Here is an 8,628-nt window from a genome sequence, read left to right on the forward strand (position 1 = left end):
TTAAAACTTAGTATACGTGATATTTAAGAGAAAGAGAAGGCTCTGTGTTTCAAAGAGCCTTCTCCAAATAAGTAGAGCCTTCTCCACTCAAGTAGAGCCTTCTCCAAATAAGTAGAGCCTTCTCCACTCAAGTAGAGCCTTCTCCAAATAATTAGAGCCTTCTCCACTTTAAGTATACGTCTGTTCTTCTTCTGTTGTCTTTTCCGACTCCGGTGGTTTCCAGTCATTGAACTTAGTTTTATTTCAGGTTTTAAGATCCCATCCATATCCAAAGTAATCACAAGACAGAGTTATATAAACAAGAATTTAATTAAACTTCAGTTTGTAATGCAACGACAATCAGTTTTCAAACAGAACTTGTAAACTATTGATAAACAGATTAAACTTAATGATGCTATAAACTGTTTCAACATGTATAAACGATGTAATTAAGTCTTACTTTAATTTCTGGAGTATAACTAAGCATGTACAGAACACAAATTCTTGGGAAAGAGAAGAACAGAAACTTGCCTGCAGTTTCAGATTTTGAAACTGTAATCCATCGTCTCTAAAGTTTCCGACAACGTCTTAGACTATCGTTCCACTCCTCCGGTGCTCTTGGTTTAACCCAGAAGCACTCCACTCCTTCCACCTTAAGCCTCTCTGTAAATTACTCAAACTCCCTCTCTGTTTCTCTGCCTTCATAACTCTCTGTGTGACTCTGTTACGTGAATAGGGTTAACAACCCTTGGCAGACGTATGTTTATATATTTATAGACTTTACTTGAAACCCTAAGTTAAATCCTAAACCAACTACAAATCGGCTCAAAACCTAGACACGATGTATAACACAAAACCCTAAAAATTAAACAGTTAAATTACATTTAATTCACAAAGCCACATAAGCACATAAATAATTAAAACACAATACAATTTAAATAATCAATTAAAATAATTGTAAAACACAATACAATTCCACATAAGCACATAAATAATTAAACCACAATAAAATTTAAATAACCAAATCCACAAGTAATTTAAATAAAAAGAAACAAGCAAGAAATCAATTAAACTAACAACAATTGCAATTAAATAATTTAAACGAAATGCCAGTATTATCCTTTTAAAATTAGGGGTATTACAATTAGTCTTGAACTCCCTTGAACGAAATAGCATACAGTGGAATTAAAAAAAATGTCGAGATCATGCAATGGGGAATTCATGCATCACAAACAACTTAGCAAGAAACAATTTCAACATTTGCCATAATTCCACCAAACGATATGCATGAAATGGAATGTAAAACACCCGTCCTAAATCTAGTCTATATTGACCCAACCCACACTTTTAGAAACTCGCTAACTGACTTTACCAAGGCGAGATTGATAACTAGTCCCGATTCTAATTCTGGCAATGCCTGGCAACCGTTAAAGGCCTAGTATCAACTTTTCACGCCCTAAACCTGGACGCTCTCCCTCTAGGTCAAGCTAGCCTCGGACTCGCGAAATCCGGTTCATTTTTAAGAAAAACTTCCCATTTCTAACAAAACCTTTTCTTTTATAAAATCTCTTTTCTCAAAACCCTTTTAAAAATCCCCTTTCTTGCCATGTCATGCAATGCACCATGGTACATTCACTAAATATCAATATAGCAATGATAATCACAACATGACAATTTCTATTCAATGGATGTAATTAAAACATTCCATAATAACCCTAGATTATAATCTTGGCATGCTCATCATGAAAATCATAGTAATAAAACATCATATTATCAAGTTATGCATCTAGGTAACTTCTATACAATAAGCTCATACATGTTCATAAAATTAGGGTTAATTCATGCTATAACATTTAAACACATTCTTGGGACAACAAATTTTAAATCAATGTTCACATTTTTCAAATTAAAATAGAAATAAGTAAAATTTGCTTAATCAAAGACAAAACCTAAGGCATCAGGAAGACCCCTACCTCGAATTGAAGATTAAACCAAGCTAAGCCCTAATTCAGCCCCAAGAATCCCCAATTTTGAATTCCCAAGAGTGCTCCAATTGATGATCAACTCCTATCAAAATGAAGGTCTCAACTAGCTCTCCGATTTTGCCAAAAGAAGTACCACCAAATTCCCAAAGACAAGGCTTCAATCAAGCTTTGAAAGCTTGAATAAGAAAAAGAAAAATGGAGGTGAGGAGAGAGAGAGATTGCCAGGAAGAGGGAGAGAAAATGAGGCCATTACATGGCCTCTTGGCCACTAATTGAAAGTGAGTGAAAGGTGGGTCCCTCCACTAACATAAAATATCCAACCTTTTTCCTTTTTATATGAATATATGTATATAATTTAAATTTACACCACATAATTAAACACATCACCACAAAATTATGTACAATTAATTATGCATGAAATGTAATGGGCCCATGACGCAACTCCCGTGCACAACAATACCGGTAGCGAGTCCCACACGGGACCTTCCTGCCCGAAAAATGAAAAAATGCCGAAATGGCAACCAGTACATTTTCAAAAGTCCTAAATGGAATGCCCCAACCAACTCTCGGATACACCTGGCACACTCTACGGTGTTTGGCACGCAAAACAAAAAAAGACAAAAATGCCATCGTAAAACAAAAATTTTGAAAAAATGATAAATAGCGAAAAACAGGAAGATTACAGGAAGGGCAACCCTAAACAACACATCGCTCATTTTGTTGAAACTTATAACAACGCCGGAACTGATGGTGATCTTTTGGTGAAACAATTCATTCGTTCCCTTAAGGGAAATGCCTTTGACTGGTACACTGACTTAGAGGCTGAGTCGATAGATGGTTGGGACCAGATGGAACGTGAATTCTTAAATCACTTTTACAGTACCCGTCATACAGTGAGCATGATAGAACTTACTAACACCAGGCAATGGAAGGATGAATCTGTTATAGACTACATCAACAGGTGACGTGCGCTTAACTTGGACTGCAAGAACCGACTCTCAAAAATTTCTACTGTTGAGATGTGCATGCAAGGTATGCATTGGGACTTCTTTATGTTCTTCAAGGCATCAAACCTCGTACCTTTAAAGGGTTGGCCACATGTGCCCATGACATGGAGATTAACATTAATACTCATGGTGGAAACAATCTTTCTACCTTGGAGTAGCGCAAGGATAAGAAAGAAGTAAGGAAAGAGGAGAAGCCGACAAAGAAAGGCAATAAAGAGACTATGACCATCACGGCGGTACCATTGAAGATCTCCACCAAGGAGAAGAAAAAAGGAAGTGATAAGCAAAACAAAGTCCCAGAAAAGGAGAAGTCGCGCTTGACACTCAAGGAGTTAGAGAAGAAAGTGTACCTATTCCCGGACTCTGATGTGCTAGGAATACTAGAATTTCTACTCGAAAAGAAAATGATTGAACTCCCAGAATGCAAACGTCCTGAAGAAATGGGGCGAGTGAATGACCTAAAATACTGCAAGTACCACCATATTGTTAGCCATCCGATTGAGAAGTGTTTTATATTCAAGGAGTTGCTTTGTAAAAAGAGAAATTTAAGATTTATAATAACAATTTCTTTTCTTTTTCAGTAACCAAATAAGTCATCAGAAGCAATGCAAATACCTTCAGTGTCTCTTCGTTCACATATATGTATACACATGTATACAGATATATATAAATATAGATAGATAAATATATCTCTGCCCCTTGTTTTTCCATTGTAATAATACTACAATCATAAATCCCAAAGCCACGGTGTCATCAACGCCATATCCAATTCCTAAATCCCAGCTAGATAACATCCCCATCCACCGACTTAAACAACTAACCCTTATTTTCCTTCACCTATAACAAAATTCAGACAAACTATACATATACATATATATATATATATATATATATATATATATATACACACATACATACATATATATTTTTATATCTGTAGAGAGAGAAAATTTCTGTAGATAGAGAGAGAGAGAGAGAGGAAGATTAAGGTTTCGAGATAGGGGAGGTCGTCGACGGCAGTCGGAATTTGGCTGGAGATGTTGCCGAAGAAGATAGTGAGGGCATTAATGCGGAGTCACATGCCACACAATACCAATCACAATAATCATTTTGTGGGTTCCATGAGGCAAGGAGGTATGGGTTGTTTAGGGCTTTTTGATTTGTAGGAGGACTTTTTGTCTTGTGGGTTGTAGCGTTTTGAAACAGAAGGTGATGGTAGAGAGGGAAAGATGAGAGGCATAGATGGGCATTGAGCCATGGCACAGAAGTCGGCGGAACATGCACATGACTTGCAGAGAGATGGTTTGGGAGGACCGGGGTGAAGAAGAAGAAAACCCACTTTTAAAGGGGTATTTTTGGAATTTTAAAATAAGAATTATCAATTAAAAATTTAATATTATGTCACGAGGCCAATTTTGACATTTCACAACATAATAATCAATTTTGGGGGCAACTTGATGACTTTTGTTAGTTCAGGAGGGTATTTAATTTTAGTGAGAGTTTTTTGAACGAAAATGATAGTACACGGGAGTTACGTAATTCTTCCCCTTTTCGAACTTCAAAACCAAAGACGAAAACAGAATATCTTCATGGTCTTTTGTTAGGATAAAAAAAAAACCGAAAAAACAAAAAACAAGACAGATCATCTTCAAGTACTCTACTATTTTTCCAGGTATATATAAAGTACTATTCTCATTTCCTGGTCTTAATGATTCTTCCATATATACCCCATTAAACTATATATATGCATATACATTATACTTCAATTAATCTTATGGAATTTCCCTTTTACACAAGCAAAGTTGCTAAAATTTCAATGTTTAACGTAATAATTGACACACACACGTAAATACATATGTGCACGTGCATGGAAGAAAGATTTGAAACACAAACTTGACATTTTGTTATTGGTTTTGTCATGCCCCAAAAATTTTAACACAAGAACCATTATCTTATACTAAAATCTGGTGCGTGATTTACATTATACATCCACCAAAAACCATGATTAAATCAGTAAGAATACATTTTATTTAAAAATCTATCAATCCAAAGGAAAACTATTACATCCCCAACTAATTAAATTTCCATGAACTAAGTGAATCTTATTACAAAGTGTTTGCTAAGAAACAATAATAAAATCAATATGTGGAAATCCAGAAAATCTCCATCTCCCATTGTGCCTCTTTTTCCAAGCTAAATTCATGTGCACTTGAAAGTAATAAAGGGGTGAGCTCAAAAGCTCAGCAAGAAATTGATAAACACTATCATCGTTCAGTAAGTCAATCCTTACTCATAATATGTATATATATACATATATAAGTGATCACGAAATATCTACTAATCATCGTCATTTTATAACATTAACTCAACCTGTGAACTTGTAACCCATTTAGAATTTAAATTACTAAAATTCCACTTACCTCACATGAGCCCCTGGCTCCCCTAAACCAGTTGGCGTTCTATTGCCATTACCTTACATGAGCCCCTGGCTCCACTCCAAATAAATGGTGTGAATTGCATAGTTCCTGACTACCAAATACACACATGTGGCTGGGTTGTACGTCTACTCACCCAGATGGCCCCTAACCACGTCCACATACTAAGGGCACCTTTAGCCCAATGACCATAACAAAAGAGTAATTCACTCCCGTAGACAGTCCCTGACTACGCTCAACAAATTCATAATTGTATAAGTCACAGATTAGTGCTCCAACTTGTTTAATCACATCAATTAAACACTGAATATATTTAAATAATTCCTACTCATAATATCATGAGTTTATCAAACACCTTAATTATTAATTAATTAATTAATTAATAAATACCAACATACCATTACCAACTCATAGTCCTAATTACAATAAGTTGCAAACTTATACTCTAAATTCCAACCTCAATATCATTAAATTTGTATACTACTTGCTATACCAACAAATTCAAGGTCTGTCATCAACATAAAGCCAACCTTAAATATCTAATTCTAATAACTCCAAAATGTACCAGTAACTATGGGCTTAAAGAAAAATTATAGATATCAATGACTATATTAATTCATGACATGCAAAACCTCAAAACCCATTTACTGCCAACACTACCTTCATCCTTAGTCTAAATTTAATTCATTCATTACTCCAATTAATAGATCACTTGCATTTCTTAAGCTTTTCCTACACAATGACTATATTAATCCATGTCATGCAAAACCTCAAAACCCATTTACTGCCAACACTACCTTCATCCTTAGTCTAAATTTAATTCATTCATTACTCCAATTAATAGATCACTTGCATTTCTTAAGCTTTTCCTACACCTATTGAGATAGGTAATATATATATATATATATATATATATATATATATATATATATATATATATATATATATATATATCTAAGGTGCATATAGAGGCCAGTCTGAGAGATAAAAGTACGGACAGATGGCAGCAATCTTCTGACGTGAAGCATGCAAGAATGATCTTGTTTTAAAACCTTTTGATTTTGACTTTTGAATTGATTATCAGTGGAAGTATGGACATTTGGTCCAGGCCCAGTATAAGATATTGATTGTTCAGTGGAAAGAACAATCACATCCTAGTAATGACCTACACTAAATTAAATTAATCCCACCAATAATTATGTATATATGTATAGACAATCTGTTACATATATACCTATTTGTAGAGGTCCATTCCAATCTTAATGTATAAGATCTATGCAGTTCAAATAACATTATTCATACCTATTATATAATTATACCTCATCAACCAATAAAGTCAGCTAAAATTATACACTAACATTCTCTTATATACATAAAAGTTGAGAGATTCTACATCCAATCGTTTTGATATATCCATAATCCGATCAAGAAAAACACCAATACCTCGATAAAATAAATCATTCTAATTCACATGTATAATAACTATCAACTGAAATATAATCGAATTCAAATAAATCAGTACCCCCATGTGTAATCTCCATATATAAGTCTAATTAAACATAATTATCATGAGTTTTATAATTAAATCGCAGATAATCATATATACAGGATATAAGCAAGAATTAACTTGCCTGAAATGCAATCACCACTTGAGCTTTTTCTTGCTTCACAACACCGAACACGTAAAAATCATCGGGATAGTGACGTGGGTAAAAACTTAATACAACAAATTATATATATATATATATATATATATATCCAGTGATTGAGTTCAATAAAAACTCTTTCAAAGTCAAACTAAACTAATTCTTATCGTATCTTTTATCTCCTTTTGTGTGTGTATATATATATAGCACAAGTTAACTAATAGGAGTCTTAAAAATCACTGTTGTTATAGGTTTTGAAGTTTGTTTAGACATGAAGGTTGAAGAGTTGAAGAGGAAGATGCTCATGGGCGTGGTGTTCTTGGTACTGTTCTTGAACTTCTTGGGGTTCTGTATTATTCTCTCGACTGCATACAATGTTTCTCTAAATTTCTTTATTTATACCAGTATTTTCTATGTTCAACAGATGAAAAATAATTAACACATTAAGTTATAATCGAATAGAAAATCGAACAGCTCCCCATCGAGGGCGGAGCTAGGATTGTATCTTAGGGGGACATAGTGTATTTGACATATATATATATATATATATATTCCTGACTAATAAATAATTTTTTTTCACATCAAAAGGCAAACAATAAAAACAAAAAATGAAAGCAAAATAAAAAAATTATCAAGCAGGCATTATAATATTCTTGATCTAATTCATGTGACGTTGTGAATAACACAGAATTAAATTGCAAGTACTAAAACAGATGATAGATTCATGTGAACAAAACAAAATTAGGGTTTTTATATTCTATACAGAAATGAGTGTGTTTTATTTACAAATTCAGAGAAAAAAAAAAAAAAAACCTGCAAATTGAGGGGTTAGTCAATGATAAATTGACAGCAAAATAAAAAATTGATTCTGATTTCTATCCCTATCTTTCAATTCTTTCCTTCTTATTCTAATTCTGATGTTGAACCTATCTTTCAATTCTCTCCTACCTATTCTAATTCTGATGTTGAACTATGTAAAGAGTAATTGAAGAAAATATTCTTGATATAATGTTTTCACTCTAACTTTTCTTTTTCATTAATTTTATTATTTTTGAATGGAGGCATTTTTAAACTTTCAAAAGAAATATGTATACATCAGATTGTGAAAGTGAGACTCCTGTTTAGGTCTCACCTGTATTATCTAATGAATTTGGAACTTTTCTATTCTCATTTGGTTAAAACTTTCATTATGTATATCTACGTAACATGATATTTCAATTGTTATACTACCTATACCACCAAATGCTTGATTCTTATACTTTTGATTCCATATTTGCCCTTAGCAGCGATAAAAATAGTCAAAAGCAAGTTGTTGACGCCATGGCAACAGAGAGAAGCAAGGGAGAAGTTGAATGAATTGGAAGTTTAATCAACAGAGTAGTGCTAGGGGTAGTCGCCCAAGCACGGTCCCTCCACAATCGCTCCTCTTAAAAAATTAATTATAAAAGTTATCATTAATATATCTTTCTTATTTTTATGAAATTTTAAAATTTAAACTATTAGAACCAAATTAACTTTCTAAATTCTTTCTTCTTTCTTTTCTCTCTTGTGTATATGTGTATATATAACCTTCATT

This window comes from Cornus florida, unplaced genomic scaffold (genome assembly GCF_030987335.1).
Source record: "Cornus florida cultivar Cherokee Brave unplaced genomic scaffold, ASM3098733v1 CherokeeBrave_3.0.0_Hap2_Chr02, whole genome shotgun sequence".
NCBI lineage: Eukaryota > Viridiplantae > Streptophyta > Magnoliopsida > Cornales > Cornaceae > Cornus > Cornus florida.